Here is a 19,947-nt window from a genome sequence, read left to right on the forward strand (position 1 = left end):
GAGGAATCCCTTATAGAGGGATGGACTGCTTAGGGAGCCCTCCGGGAGAAGGTGGGCCTCATGGCGGGCTACTGAAGCAAGGTCTTGGCCCCTAAGGGAACTACCGAGCAAAGCCTCGGGCGGACATGAGATACCTCGGGACACTGTCTCGTAGATCATGAACATAACTCATAAAACACAATGGGAATATGGCAAGACATCATATAATATTCATGTGACCATTGTATAATAGACATTACATAACATACATATCATGTGCCATCTAATATACATGTGACATAATAGCATAATGTTTGGGGAAAAGGATGGGCCTTGCTGCCCATTGTGCTATATACATAATATATGTTTATATGTATTTATATTGCGCATTGCAGGGGCTGCCATTGGAGCAAGAAGAAGCTCACAGAAAGAGGAAGACGGAGAGAGATCTCTCTCAGGAAGGATTCTTCCCGAGAGGCCTAGGCCCAAACCTTCCCGAGAGAGGCCTTCCCGAGAGTTGCTGGCCGAAGGCTTTTCTGAGAGGCGAGCGCAGAGAGAAGATGAGGCCGAGAGTTGGTTAAGGAGGGAGGGACCTACCATGGTTGCTTTCGGGAGCTCGGCCTTTGCCGAGAAACCTACTGCCATTGTCAAGGGATGCCAAGGGAGTTGCTGCTCTTCGTGAAATACTGGTCCTCTCCGAGAAGACATGTTCGCTGCCCGAAGAGGATGCTCCATTTGCTGTCGCTCCTTGTCGAGAGGGATGCTGCCTTGCGGAAAGGATGAAGGTCTCTTCCGAGAGACCGTGAAGCCTTTCCGAGAGGGGAGATCCCTCTCCGAGAGGACCATGCTGCTGCCGAGAGATGGGAGAGTTCTCGAAGAGACTTAAAATCTCTCCGAGAGAGGTTTGCTGTGAGAGATCCTCTCTGAGAGAGGAAAAACTCTCTCGGAGAGAGATTGATAGGGGAAAACGAGAGAGCGAGAGAGAGAGAGAACGCACAGGCAGGAGAAGAAGGCTTGAATAGTGCCTTCTTCTCCTTTTATACTCCCTAAACTTCTTCTTTATTACATTTTCCCCCCTCCCCTAAGTTTGACCTTATGCCACTTTGGCCATTTGACTTCTATATTGTTCATTTGAACTCCGATTTAGGTAATTTCTTCGTCGTTCGACCACGGTTTCTTCTAGGGATTGAAACTCGGGATTGGGACTACTTCCGAGGATTCGATCGCCTAGGACAAATGACCAAAATGCCCCTAGGTGGACGCTCGAGAATTCTATGTCAAAACAACAATATTAAAAAATATAAAATATAATTCGGGAAAATAATTATTGTATTTGTATATAATTTATATGCATGAGTATATAACAACATGGCTTCGCAGATCAAGTGGTTCTGCGTGCATACGCGCATAGGGGAGGTCCCCGATTCGAAATTGGGGAAGGAGAAGGATGCTAGATTAATTTCCAGCAACAACGCCACGTGGTGTGCGGACGTGCGGCCACGTGGTGCACAGGGGGCGGGCGCACGGCTTGGCCGCGTGAGCGGGTGCTTAAAAAATTCAATATTTTGGAATTTTTTGCGGCGGTTCCGAAATCGTCGCTAAATCACAAAAATTATGACTTAGTGACGGTTACTCCAGCGGTTGTTGAAAACTGCTGCTAAATACTCCGCGACGGCTGAAAATTGCCGCTACATTACTTAGCGACGATTAAGAACCGCCGCTAAATGCCAATTTTTTTGTAGTTTAATTCTTTAATTCCTCTTTCTTGCAATGCACCAAATTGCCCTCATTTTGCACTTAACCATCTCATTCCTACAATCATAATTAAATAAGGAAAGTCACTAGAAAGAAAATAAAATTAAAAGAAATAAAAGAAAACTAGCAATTTTAATAATTAAAAGTTTGATAAAAATCGTGTAAAAGTTACACTTATCAGCTTCTCTTCTTCCTTTCCCATTTTGTAGAGGCTATTGGATAGCCAGATAGCAAACCAAATGAAGGGCTCTCATAGAGCAACGATTCGCCTCCATTGAGAAAGTTCTAGCCTAACTCTATTGGAGGGTTCTGAATGCCTATCGGGCGTGGATCGACTAGGTCCTTCACGAGTGAGAAGGCAAGCTAGTCACCCAGAGTAGCAGCTTGGACATGGGAGCTCAGTCGGATGGCAAGGAGGAGCATCCATCGCTTGGACAACCGGCATCTCTATTCTTTGAAAAGGTATACCTAAAAACCCCCTATAGAATAATTTTTCTTTTGTATCATATGGATGAAGTATATTGAATATTGCAAGGATTGTTTTCGCTTTCACTTTGTGCTGCTTTGATGTTGTTCTTGGTTTTGAAAATATTTTTAAAACTTGTAAATCCTTGCATAGATCCATTCGTTGTTGGTTTTTGGCCTCGGGCCCTCATTTCTTTTCAAGCCCATTTGTGGATAAGCGAGTAATTCATCAAGGCCCTTTACCTCTCACTCAAGCCCTAGTGTAGTGGACTCACTTTGTAACACCCTAAATTTCTTGAGCGTGTTATAACTTAGGATTTCGGGAATATAAAAATTATTCATATCACAATCACTGCCATACATCACACAATATTCCAAAATCCCTAATTTTCATCTTCTCAGCTTAACAAACCCAATAATCGAACAGCTAAAATAGGTGTTAAAATTTCGAAAGCGGAAGCTAGATCGAACCTGATATGGTTCATAACCATAATGCTTTATTTATCATAAATAAAATTGTTCAAGACGTCTACAAAATGTATTACATGGACATCATCAAGTAATAACTGAACATCTTAAACATATCCAAAATTACATAGGTTCGCATATAAACAAAAATATGCTAAACATGTTACAGACAACATATTAAACTTATTCTTCAGCTACCTCCTTTCCCTTATAGTCGCTCGTCGAACCTGGAACGTTTGAATATTCCAGGGACATAGTCCAATTAGAAGATGAATCTTCTAGTGAGAAACTCCAAAAACAGTTTATATCGATGCATGATCAGGTATAAAATGTATGAGAAAACAAGGAGAACTACTCTGAAGTGCCTCGCGAACACGTCAGCCTCCTCCAACAAGAGATTTCTCAATGGCGCACGCATAGCACCTCTCGGGAGGTCCCTAACCACATCACTTTGGCCCGATCTCATAGCACTCATGCAAGCACCACATCCATTGTCCCTTAGGCTCACGGTCTTCCCCACGAGAGCTTTCTCGATGGCGCACGCATAGCGCCTCTCGGGGGATATCCGACTTTTCCCCTCGGCCAACAACAAATAGGTACAACAGTATGGCCACATGAATTTTATAAATGCAACAGTTAAAAAGCCAATAGCATATAATTTTCAGAAAAATACATTTCATATATGCAGCATGATTTCACGTAAGAGAATAACAAGCGTTTATGTATAAGAACTTCACGAAACACGTCTCATGTAATAGAAATCTCTCCTAAGAGAATAAAAAATAAGATTTGGAGTATAGGAGTCTCACCTTATTCGTTTATCTCTTAGACGGTATAATTTCACAACAAACGGCCTAGGTTTCTGCAAAAAACATGCGTTTTGGTAAACCTAACCTTAAATATTTTTACATAGGGTTGAAGAGTATTAAATTAGGGGTATAACTGGAAAATTTCATGGAAAAAAGACCCCTCACGCGCTCCGAGAAGGTCGGCCATGAGCCTTCACGCGCAGCCACTTCCGGCGTGTGTAACTCACGCACTGCCCAGCAGAATTCGGACAGCTTCGCCTCGGTTTGGTATTTCGGCCATAACTTCCTCATATTAACTCTGATTCGACCCCCGTTTGAACCTACACGACCCTCTCTTCCCCCTCTAAAGGATTATCAAAAAAATGGACTTACCTCGCTTTTTTGCTGACTGATTTTGGTAAACTCCGGTGAAGACCCGCAACTCAGACGAGGCTCGTTCTCCGCCGCTTCTTCGTCACTTTCTTCCCGCCTTCTTGCCGAACTCCCTTCTCTTTCTCTAGAGCAATCTCCTCCTCTTAGAGTGCTTCACTCCTCAAACTTGCTTGGAATGATTTGAGAACAACCCATGGTGCCTTTTTATAGATTTCTTCAACCAATCACATTATGCCACTTGTCACAATCTTAGCCATGGACTCCAAAGACTCAAACCTATAATTGAATGGCTTTTGAAATCCAAAGCTAGAATGAATTCAACTTTTGAAATCCAAGATAAAACCCCAAACTTCTTTCAAATAATATTTTGGCCCTTATTTCAAGTCCTCAACTTCAATATTTTACCACATAAGCTCTTAATTTTATTCTTATTTCATTTGAATAATTCTCTAATTACAATTACACCCTCAAACATCAAATTTATCGAGATACTTAAAATTCCAAAATTAATAACTCAAAATTTCTCAATATATACAATTTTTCGGAAGCCCCTTACCATCACTCGGTCTTTTTAGGCTATAACTTAGCTTAACCGAAAACCATTTCTGATTTGATTTCTTTCAGCATCATAAATCTCGCCTCGAGACGCTTGTCAAAAATATACCTTTAACCTTAGGTATCTAAGCTCTAGGGTACTCCCTACGACTGATTCGGTCACTTGTTGCCTTTTCAAGCATATTTTTTGATATTTTAAACTCACTTAAAATACGTGGCATCTTCACAAAAATATGGGGTATCTTAAAAGAATTTCGTCCTCGAAATTTGAAACATAATCAACATTATTGAAGGTTAAATAATTATTGCATACAATTTCTGGAAGAAAATATAAAAATTTCCTACTCTATTTCCATTTCCTCGAACAAATGAGGATATTTCTTCCTAATTGTTTCCTCAAGTTCCCACGTTGCCTCGTCATCCGAGTGCTTTCCCCACTGAACCTTCACTAACGGTATCTCTTTATTTCGCAACACTTGAGTTCGGCGATCTAAAATTACTCCAGGTGACTCTGGGTAGGTCAAGTCATTCCTTAGCTTAATTGTCTCCACCCGAACTCCGAGAGTTGGATTTGGCACATGCCTTCGAAGTTGGGAGACATGGAACACATTATGAATCCCGGACAAGCTAGGCAGAAGCTCCAATCGATAGGCCAAAGGTCTGACTCTTTCCACAATCGGATATGGTCCTATATACCTTGGCTTCAGCTTTCCTTTACCGCTTCCACGCGTCACCAAATGCTGGGGTGACACCTTGAGATACACTAGATCCCCGACCTCGAACTCTAGATCCCTTCTTCTTTGATCAGCATAGGATTTTTATCGGCTTTGCGCAGCTCGGATCCTCTCTTGGATTATTTGAATCTTATCAATAGTCTGTTGCACAAGCTCGGGCCCCAACATCTGTCGTTCCCCTACTTCGGTCCAACAGATAGGCGACCGACACTTTCTTCCGTACAAAGCCTCATAAGGAGCCATCCCAATGCTACCGTGGTAACTATTGTTGTACGCGAATTCTACCAATGGCAGATGCTCCTCCCAATTTCCTTCAAAATCAAGGGCACAAGATCTCAACATATCTTCAAGCGTTTGAATTGTCCTCTCTGATTGCCCATCAGTTTGGGGGTGATAAGCCGTACTCAATTTTAGCTGAGTCCCCATGCATTCCTGCAAACTCTCCCAAAACCTTGAGGTGAACCTCGGGTCTCGATTTGAAACTATGCTTACCGGTGCACCGTGGAGTCGTACTATTTCCTTCACGTACTGCTCGGCAAATTTTCGTATCGGTTGATCCATCCTCGTAGGTAGGAAATGCGCTGACTTTGTCAACCTGTCTACCACAACCCAAATGGCATCATAGCCCCTTCGACTCTTCGAAAATCCTGTCACAACATCCATCATGATATGTTCCCATTTCCACTCGGGAACTTCCAAAGGTCTCATCAACCCTGCGGGTTTCTGGTGCTCAATCTTTACCCTTTGACATATATCACATTGTGCCACCCTCCTAGCCACACTGGCCTTCATCCCTGGCCACCAATAGATTTCCCGAAGATCTCGATACATCTTCGTGGCTCTCGGGTGCACGATATACTTAGCTCTGTGGGCTTCATCCAAAATTTTCTACCTTAACTCCCGAAGGTTTGGCACATACACTCTACCCCGAAACCTGAGAATGCCATTCCGCATCTCAAAATCTGAACTCTTGGGCTGGCCTTGCTCATCTACCCGTAGACGTATATGTTGGTCACTTCCACTAGCCTCACGTATCTCGGTCTCCAGATCCAGTCGAACCTCCAGGCCAGCTACTAGGATAGAAGATCCCTTCGGTACTACACTCACTGTCATCAAGCTAAAAGCCTCAATCAACAGCCACTCCTGGGCCATCAACCCGGCCATAACAGTAAGCACAGTCCTACTCAAAGCATCAGCTACCACATTGGCACGCCCCTGGGTGATACAAGATGGTGCAGTCGTAGTCCTTCAGGAACTCCATCCATCGTCGCTGCCTCATGTTCAACTTTTTCTGCGAGAACACATACCTTAGACTTTTTTGGTCTGTGAATACATCGAACATCTCTCTGTATAGGTAGTGCCTCCATAGCTTCAGAGCATATACCACCGCTGCCAGCTCCAAGTCATACGTTGGGTAGTTCACTTCGTGTCTCTTCAACTGGCGTGATCCATATGCGATCACCTGACCATGCTGCATTAATACACAAACCCAAACCAACCTTTGAGGCATCGGTGTATACAACATATCCACCGGGCCCACTAGGCATTGCCAGCACAGGTGCCGAGGTCAGTCTGTCCTTGAGCTCTTGAAAGCTTTCCTCGCACTTTGCAGTCCATTCGAACTTGACCTCCTTCCGTATGAGCTTCGTCATAGGTGCAGCTATCTTCGAAAACCCTTCCACGAATCTTCGATAGTAGCCTACCAATCCCAAAAAGCTTCGTACTTCGGTCACACATGTCGGCTGCTTCCATCTTTGAACAGCTTCAATCTTGGTTGGATCCACTGAGATTCCTTCGGCTGAGATCACATGCCCAAGAAACGCCACTTGGGATAGCCAGAACTCGCACTTCGAGAACTTGGCATACAATTGATGTTTCTTGAGGGTTCCCAGCACTATCCTCAAGTGCTCCTCGTGGTCACTCTCATTCGAAGAATACACCAATATATCATTTATGAAGACGATCACAAACCGATCTAGATAGGGCTTGAATACTCTATTCATAAGATCCATAAATGCTGTTGGAGCGTTAGTTAATCCGAATGGCATTACAAAATACTCAAAATGGCCATACCTTGACCGAAATGCCGTCTTTGGAACATCATCTAATTTAATTCTCAGTTGATAATATCCGGATCTCAAATCAATCTTCGAGAACACATTCGCTCCCTGTAGTTGATCAAATAACTCGTCTAGCCTTGGAAATGGATACTTGTTCTTTACAGTGGCTTTATTTAGCTGACGGTAGTCTATGCACATCCTTAAACTCCCGTCTTTCTTCTTTACAAATAGCACTGGTGCGCCCTATGGCGACGTGCTTGGCCTAATGAACCCTTTTATCAGTCAACTCCTGTAGCTGACTCTTCAATTCTTTCATCTCCGCCGGAGCCATTCGGTATGACGAAATTAATATCGGCTGGGTTCCTAGCACTAACTCAATTGAGAACTCGATTTCCCGAGGTGGAGGTAGTCCTGGTAATTCTTCTGGAAACACGTCATCATATTCTCGTACTACTCGCACCTCATTGAGTTTCGGTACCTCTCTTTCTTCTAACTGAGCATAAGCTATGAATCCATGAGCTCTTCGGCTCAATAGCTTTGCAGCCTTCATTGCTGAAATCATCTTTACGACCTCGGGGTTGCCTTGTCCCCAAAATTTGATCCACCCTCCCTCGGGTTTTCTTATGGTCATTATCTTCCTACGACAGTCTATATTAGCGTCGTACTTGGATAAGAAGTCCATCCCTATGATTACGTCGAAGTCATATACTTCTAACATAATCAGATCAGCCTGGAAACGAACATTACTCAGGCTAATTTCGCATCCCCTCACCATTTCTGAGGACTTCATACTATTTCCCATAGGTGTTGAAATCACCATAAGAGACCCCATAGACTCGGTTTCTACTCTCAAACTCCCAGCCAAAGCATGTGATATAAAGGAATGAGTAGACCCTGGATCTATCAATGCATGCACAGGAGTATCCAAAATGAAGAGAGTACCTTGGATAACTGCAGGATTTGCCTCTACATCCTCCTTTGTCAAGTTAAAGACTCGCCCTTGTCTGGTCCTTTTTCCCTCTTCAATCCTTAGCGGTTGCTCTTTCTTCTTCGGGCAGTTCCTCGAGATGTGCCCATGCTGGTTGCAATTGTAGCAAATCACATTCACTGGTGCTACTGCTATAGCCTTACCTTCTTGGACCATTCCTTTCGAGCAATTTCTGGAAGTATGCCCGGGCTGTCCACAGGTATAACAGACAATGCTTTGGCCATCGCACCTCTTTCCCGGATGCTTCTTCTTACATTTAAAGCACGCCTTGCCCTTTTTCACGATCTTCCCATCTCGAGGTCCCATAGTCGAGTGGGATTTCTCTGATTATCCTCTAGCTTGAACCGTTGTGGCCTTTAGTTCTGCCACCCACGTCATATTCTCCTCGGCGGTCATAGCCTTAAAAACTATGTCTGCATAAGACTCCACATGGACCAGGCTCATTAGCTGTTGAAATTCAATTCGCAAGCCTTGCAAGAATTTTCATCCCTTCTCCACGTTGTCCATCCCGTACAACGACATATACTTGATTAACCGCAAAAATTCAGCCTCGTATTGGGCCACAGACATATTTGGCCCTTGGCGTAAGTTCATGAACTCTTGAGTTCTAGCCAACTTCCAGCAAATGAGAAAGAATTTCCCATTGAACAGTTCCTTAAATCATTCCCACGACATCTGGGGTGCCTCCCCCACTTCTACGTCTGTTGCTGACCCCTGGGATCCTGTTCGGTTAGGTATTGTTCGTTGCATAAACCTCCACCATTGAGCAGCTTCCTCTTCCAGCATATAGGTCGCACACTCGACCTTGTCCTCATTCAGGATTCTCAATCTTTGTAGGATCTTCTTGGTCTGGTCCAACCAATATTCACTGATTTTGGGGTCATCTGCCGGTTTTCCTCAAAACACTGGCGGATTTTATCGTAGATACCTCTCCAAGGAATCTACTCTTCTTTGCTCGGGCTACAACTCCAAAATTCACCCAGCCATGCCTTCTAGGATTCTCTCGATCCGATCAATCCGACCTTCACCAACGTCAGCTTGTGCATCTCTTTGACCTCTCATACCACCTCCTGGGTGTGGGTTGGTGTTGCTTTCTTCACCATTGCCTCTCTTGCGCCTGTTTCTTCTTGTATTCATCATCTGGCAAGAAGACAGGGCGATCTATTAAATCATCACGGCATGACACAATTCAATTTGAATAAGCAACAAGAGTATGCCACTAAATATTTCAAAAATCCTAACCTAATTCCCAAAACTTACGGTGGCTTTACTCATCATGCCAGAAGCGAACTTTTCCCTAGGTTCGCTCTGATACCAACTGTAACACCCCAAATTTCTTGAGCGTGTTATAACTTAGGATTTCGGGAATATAAAAATTATTCATATCACATTCACTGCCATACTGATGTGTGATTTTATGCACAATTAATTCGGGCAAGTGTACCTTAGTCAAATTTGCATATAGTGATGAAAAGATGTCGATCCCACGAGAACTAGATCACAATACCAAAACGATTCTAAATTAACCTAAGTTGAACCAATTAATTAATCAATGAAGAAAAATGAAAATAAATGGAAAACTGGATTCTTTGTGAGAAAAATTAATTAATAAATGCACTAGGGTTTAGATTTCATTTAATTTAGGTTATGGAATTATCTATTCAATCCGATTCAAAACCATAAATACATTTACAGTATTTTATAATTATTTGCATGTGATGGTGGATTTCCCTCAATTAATTAATAAGCTTTCTCAAGTCATAGTAATCCTTTATTAATTCAATTTCACTGTCAGATTTCTGAGCAGATATCAACGAAATAAATAAGCATTAAGTTCTTTGGAAACCTCTAATCTCGGAAGGGGATTTGACTCACTAAGCTTCCTCAATTCCCACACATGAGCTAATCATCTTTCGATCTCATAGTCAAACATGTGATTTATATTGCCTATGGATCTAATTTATAACAATCCTTTAGTCAGTCATGCATAAATCATTAAATCATTACAAGGTGGCCAATCTTTTAAAGCATTAAACACAACAATATAAATTCCTCACGCAAATAATAATCGGGTTTTGAATCGAACCAAACAAATACTCACATAATTCCAGAATTAAAATCCATCCAAACCCTAGTTAAAATAAATTAACCAAACATTATTAACATAAAAACAAAAACAGAAAATTGAAGAAATAGAGAGGCTCCCTATCCCAGTGCGAAGCGTGAGGCTGCTCTGTGCGCCTTGGCTTCTTCCTCTTCAATTCCGCTGCACTCCAATCCTTCCAATCTCCCCACTATGCATCGCAGAGCCCTTTTAAATCTTCACTGTCCGCGTCCGTTCCTTTCTGTTCCAATTCTCCAATTTTGCCTTTATTGCGCCGCGTCCAGAAACCCTCTTCATTCCTCCATCTCCTCTCATCTTCACATATTATTATACATATATATGTGTGTGGCGTGGGCCGCCCTAGCCAAGCCCAATTCACCACTGTTAGATTCTTATTTAATAATATAATATATAAAATGCATATGGCATGTCCTAATCTTCACCTTCACGCCTTCACGCCATTTATTACTATATATATATATTATATATAATAGTTATCAAGCATGTAATATTATATATATAAATAATATAAGATAATAAATATATAACTATTATAATTTAAAATATAATATAATATATAATATTTAATAAATTATAAATTTAATTATGTTATAATATTAATTATTCAAAATATTTATTTATTTTTTACTTTATAATATTAATTTTAAAATTAACTTTATAATATATATATATATTTTTTACACCCAAATCTTCGAATTTATTTCTTTTGCTGGATTCTTACAAAATAAGATTAAAATAATTTAAAATCCATATAAACACACATTTATGTAGAAAAAATAGCATAAGGTTAAGATAAAAATTAGATAAAAATATGTAAACAATTAAGCCCTATCACATACATCACACAATATCCCAAAATCCCTAATTTTCACCTTCTCAGCTTAACAAACCCAATAATCGAACAGCTAAAATAGGTGTTAAAATTTCGAAAGCGGAAGCTAGATTGAACCTGATATGGTTCATAACCATAATGCTTTATTTATCATAAATAAAATCGTTCAAGACGTCTACAAAATGTATTACATGGACATCATCAAGTAATAACTGAATATCTTAAACATATCCAAAATTACATAGGTTCGCATATAAACAAAAATATGCTAAACATGTTACAGACAACATATTAAACTTATTCTTCAGCTACCTCATTTCCTTAAAGCCGCTCGTCGAACCTGGAACGTTTGAATATTCTAGGGATATAGTCCAATTAGAAGATGAATCTTCTAGTGAGAAACTCCAAAAACAGTTTATATTGATGCATGATTAGGTATAAAATGTATGAGAAAACAAGGAGAACTACTCTGAAGTGCCTCGTGAACACGTCAGCCTCCTCCAACGAGAGCTTTCTCAATGGCGCACGCATAGCGCCTCTCGGGAGGTCCCTAACCACGTCACTTCGACCCGACCTCATAACACTCATGCAAGCATCACATCCATTGTCCCTTAGGCTCACGGTCTTTCCCACGAGAGCTTTCTCGATGGCGCACGTATAGCGCCTCTCGGGGGATATTCGACTTTTCCCCTCAGCCAACAACAAATAGGTACAACAGTATGGCCACACGAATTTTATAAATGCAACAGTTAAAAAGCCAATAGCATATAATTTTCAGAAAAATACATTTCATATATGCAGCATGATTTCACGTAAGAGAATAACAAGCGTTTATGTATAAGAATTTCACGAAACACGTCTCATGCAATAGAAATCTCTCATAAGAGAATAAAAAATAAGATTTGGAGTATAGGAGTCTCACCTTATTCGTTTATCTCTTAGACGGTATAATTTCACAGCAAACGGCCTAGGTTTCTGCAAAAAACATGCGTTTTGGTAAACCTAACCTTAAATATTTTTACATAGGGTTGAAGAGTATTAAATTAGGGGTATAACTGGAAAATTTCATGGAAAAGGACCCCTCACGCGCTCCGAGAAGGTCGGCCACACGCCTTCACGCGCAGCCACTTCCGGCGCGTGTAACTCACGCACTGCCCAGCAGAATTCGGACAGCTTCGCCTCGGTTTGGTATTTCGGCCATAACTTCCTCATATTAACTCCGATTCGACCCCCGTTTGAACCTACACGACCCTCTCTTCCCCCTCTACAGGATTATAAAAAAAAATTGGACTTACCTCGCTTTTTTGCTGACTGATTTTGACAAACTCCGGCGAAGACCTGCAACTCCGACGAGGCTCGTTCTCCGCCGCTTCTTCGTCGCTTTCTTCCCGCCTTCTTGCCGAACTCCCTTCTCTCTCTCTAGAGCAAGCTCCTCCTCTTAGAGTGATTCACTCCTCAAACTTGTTTGGAATGATTTGAGAACAACCCATGGTGCCTTTTTATAGATTTCTTCAACCAATCACATTATGCCACTTGTCACAATCTTAGCTATGGACTCCAAAGACTCAAACCTATAATTGAATGGATTTTGAAATCCAAAGCTAGAATGAATTCAACTTTTGAAATCCAAGCTAAAACCCCAAACTTCTTTCAAATAACATTTTAGCCCTTATTTCAAGTCCTCAACTTCAATATTTTACCACATAAGTTCTTAATTTTATTCTTATTTCGTTTGAATAATTCTCTAATTACAATTACACCCTCAAACATCAAATTTATTGAGATACTTAAAATTTCAAAATTAATAACTCAAAATTACTCAATATATACGATTTTTCGAAAGCTCCTTACTATCATTCGGTCTTTTTAGGTTACAACTTAGCTTAATCGAAAACCATTTCTGATTTGATTTCTTTTAGAGTTATAAATCTCGCCTCGAGACGCTCGTCAAAAATATACCTTTAACCTTAGGTATCTAAGCTCTAGGGTACTCCCTACGACTGATTCGGTCACTTGTTGCCTTTTCAAGCATATTTTTTGATATTTTAAACTCACTTAAAATGCGTGGCATCTTCACGAAAATATGGGGTATTATACACTTGCACTCGGATAAGACGACATGGGAAAACCCTGCTGCAACTGCTGAAGCAATTCTCGCGAGCTACTCAACTACTGACCTTCCTTGGAGAGAAGAAAGGTTTCAAGGGAAGGGAATTGTCACGACCCTGGAAGTATTTTGTAATAGAGACTATAGATGAATAAGCAGTTGTACTAAGCAGTTATTGCTTTAGCCAATTGTACCTATTCGATTATGTTATAATAACCAAGGGTAATGGCCTATAAAAAGGCCACGTACGAAGGATGGGGATCATCAATGAGGAGATTGATGCTTTCCTTCTAATTTCTTTCCCTTCTTTTTCTCTCCCTAATTCTCCCTCCACTTTTCTCTCTATTCTGTAATTCTAGAATTGGGGAAGTCTCAAATTCAAGATGTGACAGGTACTTCTAGGATTTTTGAATTTTTGATTTTGATTTTTCTAAGGCATCCCATAATAGTTTGGCACACTTAGCTAGGTCATATTGGACAATAAAGAACGAATAAGCTAGCTCGAGTAGGCCTTTTAGGCCCACTCGCTAAAATTGACTTGCCCACATGTGAACATTACCTAGCTAGTAAAATAATTAGAAAACCATTTGGAAAAAGCAACAGAGCTGATTTTCCATTATAACTTATCTACTCTAACATATGTGGTCCAATGAGTGTGAGGGTGAGGCATAGGGCCTCATATTTTATCACATTTATAAATAATTTCACACGCTAGGGATATGTTTATTTGATTTCTCACAAATCTAAAGCATTAGAATGCTTCAAATGATACACTAATTTGGTGGAGAATCAAATAGAAAAAACGATCAAAACTTTAAGAATTGTTCGTGGGCGTGAATATCTATTTGACCCATTTAGAAAGTTATGTGATCAAAAAGGGATTGAGAGACAATTGACTCTCCCATATACTTGTAACGCTCCGCTCCCATTTACGGGTGTTACTCGTGAACAATCACCCGAATTGTCCACCTGCCCAGCCTGTGGCGAAGGGTGGACCATGTTTCAAGACGAAACGCCCTAGGTGAGAACTAGGCTCATCCTTCCCTTCGCTGAATCCCAGGATTCACTAGCAGAATTGGGCTTTAGCCACACCGCATTTGGCTATAAAGAAAATCTCCTTCAGGCACCTAATCGCCATTTTCTCATTTTATTTAATTCTTTTTCATCGAAGAATTTTATCGGGCTCCAAAAATCACCATTTAAACCAATCCATTGATGGATCACCAATTTTGGAGGAAAAACTCATCATTTTCAAATTTTTAAATTTTTGGCATTTTCTCTAAAAATGCCCGAAAAATCCATTTATTTTGAAAATTTCTCTGGGGCCCAAAATCGATTGAGAAATGCCCCTTAATTTCCCAAAATTCTAAATTTTAAAAAAAATTTGGCTGGCGGGGCCCGCGCGGGGCCCCACTGGGCGCTTGCCGCGCGGGCTGGCTGCGCATGCCGCGCGGCCGCCCGCCCGCGCCCGCTCGCGTGCGCCCACATGCGGGCGCGGCCGCCAGCGCTCGCCCGCGCGTGCGCGCGGCCGCCTGCGCGCGCCGCCTCCGCGCGCGGCAGCCCCCGCACGCGCGCGCGGCCGGCTGCCCGCGCGCGCGGCCCCCAGCAGCCTGCTGCTGCTGGCTGCCCCCTTTGCTGCTCATCCCACCTCTTTTTTTTTTTTTTTTTTCTTGGGCATTTAAACCCAAACCTTCCAGAATTTAAATTAAATAAATAAACTTCACATTCATCTTGGTTTGCCTCTAATTCTCCATAATTAAGGCTTAATCCACCTCTTGATGAATACACAACATATATCAAAATCTCATTCCATTTCACACATAAGCCTTACACAACCTATTGTTGTTCACGTAACAACATCCATAAATAAACACCACATGATTAAATACAACAAATAGGCTTCCCTAAGCCATAAGGTCACAATTAAAATAATCACATGCCTAGGCTTCTTTAAACCTTAACTTTACAACAAAAATAAATGATACACCATGAGCTTCAACCACAAGCTTCCAACACCTTCCCTTTTCTTCTTTTGGCATAAGAACAACCTACAAGGGGAGGATAAAACCTCATGAGCTCAAAAGCTCAATAAGGGTGCATATGCAAGGTAAATAAAAGCATAACAAGTCTATGTAATAACAAATGCATGCAAGTATGGTTAGGTCATTCTATCCTCACAACCCAACATGGTTTGAGGTATCAACCTACCACTTCTTTCCCACCCCCATGGCCATAGGTCTCATGAACAAGTAAAGCATGCAAAAAGATACATAAAGATTTATGCAACCTACTTACAATGCAATGCAAGGCCTCCACCACTTGGGGCCATCCCTTACCTTAACAATCTTCTCTTTGAAGCTTTAATTCTTCTTCTCAAGAGAGCTTCCCTCTTCATTTGCTCCCATCTAAAATGGTATTTCAACAAGCCACTAAATTTGTGCATACAAGCATACCAAAAAAATGAAGAGAAGAAAGCATACTTACTTTGATTTCTTCATTATCTTCTTTCTTTCTTCACTCTTCCCTCCATGGAAGACTTCTTTCTCTTTCTTTCTTTCCTCCCTTCTTCATTTCTACAAATGGCCAAAAGGGAGACAAGTCTCCCACACTTGCCTTTTTATACTACCATTTTTCAAATTTCAAGAATGGATCTTCACCATCCATTTAAAGCACAATCCATGTGCTTATGGGAGACTTGATCTCAACCATCCATTTTAATAAATAAGGCTTCTCTCTTGAAGAAAACACAAGAAGCACAATCCATGTGCTCTTTTCTTGGTTAATCTCATCCATTGGATTACCTTTGCCTTTACAAGACTTCATCTCCACCATTAAAAGAAAGCACACTTTCATTAGGATGGCAATCCATGCCATTTCTTCTCTTTAAATCCCCACCATTGGATTTATTCTCTATTTCAAGAATACATCTCATCCATAGATCCCTTGAATTTTCCATTTAATTCTCATTTACTTAATGAGACTATTATATATCATTTCAAGACTTAATCCAAGCCGTTGGATATATTTCACCCTTTTCAAGACTTGATCCTAACCCTTGGATCACTTGGAGATTTCTATTTATTTCTCATTTAAATAAATCCTCCCATTTTCACTCATAAATGAGTGATTAATTTCCATTTCTTTCCCATTTAAATTAATGGGACTAATTTCACATCCATCACACTTGAGAGACATAAATAATTTCTTTCCCATTTAAATTAATGGGACTAATTTCCAACATCACATTTGAGAGACATAAATACTTTCTTATGTATTTAAATAACTCTCATATTTTCCAAGGCATTAATGGTGACCATTTACCATTTTCTTTTGGATTTTCTTTAATCCATATTATCATGCCTCTTATTAAATGCTTGAAAGACTATTTAACATTTCTTTTGCATTTAATTAATTCCTTCTTCAACTCATAAATCCACATATATAATTTCTCTTAAATTTCCAAGATTATGCCAAGTGTCACTCTAAGACACAAACTTGGCTTCCAATTCTTTATCTTGGTCCTCCATGTGGCATTACCACATTAATTCATTAACTTAGGGAAAATTTAATTATTCTCCTCAAATAATTTAATATTCACCATTTTCCCTATTTCCAAAATTAATTTCCTTCATGGAATCTCTCTAAAATTCCCAAATACTATTTGTGAATTTATTAATCCCACATATCTCTTCATAAATACCAAATTGGGATTTTTATTCACTTACACACCTAATTCCACATAGGAATTATTTTTAATTTATCGAAATACCCTTTTATTGGATTTCTCTATCCAAATTACCAAATTACCCTTCTCATGGGCATTCTCAATCTCAAGGATCATCACTTCCTCAAGGGCATTTTTGGAAGTTTACTTACTTCCTTTCCTATTCTCTTAACACTGGTTACACCGGGTGTTACAATACTCCATAACAAATGGCGTTGCTGAGGGAAGGAATAAAACCCTTCTGAAAATGGTTAGGTCCATGATGGCACAAGCAAATCTGCCAATTTCGTATTGGGGAGATGCACTATTGACTGCTGCCTACATACTTAATCAAGTGCCCTCCAAATCAGTGAATAATACTCCTTATGAGTTATGGATAGGAAGAAAGTTTGATCTAACAAATCTAAGACCTTGGGGGTCAGCAGCATTTGTTCACAGCCCTTCTCACAATTATGGAAATTTGGGACTGGGAGGTAAAAAATGTATCTTTGTGAGACACTCAAAACACTCCAAAAGATATGTATTCATTACAGAAAATGAAGATGGGAGTATTACTGAAATTGAATCACGAGATGCTACATTTTTGGAAAATTATTTTCCCAAAAGAGGTTAGGTTGATAAGAATTCCCAACTATACAAGTTAGGAGATCTTGAACCAAGTGTACATCCAATTGGATCTAATGAGGAGTCTCATACAATATCTCAAATTCTTGAGCCAAGTGGGAGTAACACACACGAGTCAATTCCCCAAAAGGAATTAGTAAGAAGGAGTAGTCAAAAAAGCATTCCACATCGTCGTTTTGAGATTGAAGGGAAAACTTTCATGGTAGCTCCTCATGACCATGACGAGACTAACAACTTTGAACAGGTTATGAAATTCCTGAATAAAGAAAAATGGATGAGTGCAATGGAAGATGAAATGGAGTTTATGAAATTAAACAATGTTTGGGACTTGGTTGATCTTTTGCCTAATCGTAGAGCCATTGGCAATAAATGGGTCTTAAGGATCAAACGGAAGGCAGATGGGACAACAGATAGATTTAAATTTTGTCTTGTTACGAAAGGTTATATGCATCAAGAAAGCATAGATTATGAAGAAACATTCTCTCTTATTGTAAGGATGGAGTCTATACGTTTGATTCTAACCATCATCGCACATATGGACCTTGAATTATATCAAATGGATGTAAAGACTGATTTCCTTTATGGAAAATTAGAGGAGGAAATCTTCATGGAACAACCTGTAGGTTTCGTTAAAAAGGGCCAAGAAGCAAAGGTTTGCAAATTAAAAAAAAAATCCAACTATGGCCTTAAGTAGTCTTCTCGATAGTGGTATATACGATTCCATCAAGCAATTGTTGCTAATGGATTTGTAATCATTCAACAAGATCACTATGTTTATGTCAAAAGGTCAAAAGATTTTTTGTTTGTTTGTTGTGATTTTAACATTATATGTGGATGATATCTTATTGGTTGGAAATAGCAAAGAGTTTGTCTTAACTATTAAAAGTTAGTTGGATTCCAATTTTGAGATAAGTGATATTGGTGAGGCTACTTATATTGTTGGAGTTAAGATCCATAGGGATCATTCAAGAAAACTCCTAGCATTGTCTCAATAATTTTACACTGGAAAAAATTCTTAATCGCTTCAATAATAGTAGATGTAAACCCATGGACACTCCAATAGCTAAGGGACAAACTCTAAGCCTAAAAATGTGTCCCTTGACTCCAACAGAGAAAGCTCAAATGAAAAACATGCCATGCTCAAGTGCCATTAGAAGTTTGATGTATGCCATAATGTGCACTAGATAAGATATTTGTTATGCGGTCGGGTTGGTAAGTAGATACCAATCAAATACATGACCTAAGCCTTGGAATGCAGTCAAAAGGATCCTTGCATACCTAAGAGAAATTGCAGACTATTGCCTCTATTACCAAGGAAGACATATGCATTTAATTGGTTATGCAGATGCCGACTAGGATGGAGACTTGGATGAACACAAGTCAACTTTAGGACATGCATTTTTGCTCAATCAAGGTGCTATATCTTGGAGTAGCAAGAAACAAACATGCATAGCTCTATCAACAATGGAAGTTGAATTCGTTTCATGTTCAACTATAGTACAAGAAGCAATGTGGTTAAGGAGATTTCTAATTGACCTTGGAGTCACTCCTAACACTGCAAGACTTGTTACACTCTACTGCGACAACCAAGCTTCAATTGCATATTCTAAAGAACTGAAATATCATAACAAGTCCAAACACATTGAAACAAAGTATAACTTTGTGAGAGACATTATAACACAAAAGGAAGTGGTGTTACAATATATCTCTACACACAAGATGGTTGTTGATCCTTTTACAAAGCCTATCAACAGAGATTCCTATAGAGATCACGCTAGATCTTTAGGTTTACGTAGGTTGTAATTCATTTCCTTATTGCATATGTGACTTTTCATTTATTTAATAAATTAAAATATTATCTAAATTTTTTTTATAGTGTTTGGACTAAAAGAATTAAAGGGTAGCATAAGTATGTCAATTAGACAAGGATCGGTTCCCTCACACAAATGATCATTTTAGTAGTGAATATAGATAAGACACAATATTTTTGGGAGCAAGTATACTGGAGTATATCATACACATAAATATTGGTGTCGCCTTGGATAGTTACCAAGATGAGTTTTTTTTTTTTTTTGTAACAACCGAATATGATAATTCCACAATCATGTAAGTTTGATATAAGCCAGATCTAACGTATAGTGGAAGGTGCAATTGAAAAGAGATCCGTATGGTGATAGGAGTGACATATGCCCTTTAGTGGGAGGAAATCACCATAGCTACATGTGATTCAAACTACATATGTTTATGAGTTTAACCAATAAAGGAATGAGTACAAATTGAGACATCCCTCATTCTCACTCTGTGAACCCCTTGAGACATTTTTTTTGTGAATGTCTTATATTGTGCCTTT

This window comes from Diospyros lotus, chromosome 9 (genome assembly GCF_014633365.1).
Source record: "Diospyros lotus cultivar Yz01 chromosome 9, ASM1463336v1, whole genome shotgun sequence".
NCBI lineage: Eukaryota > Viridiplantae > Streptophyta > Magnoliopsida > Ericales > Ebenaceae > Diospyros > Diospyros lotus.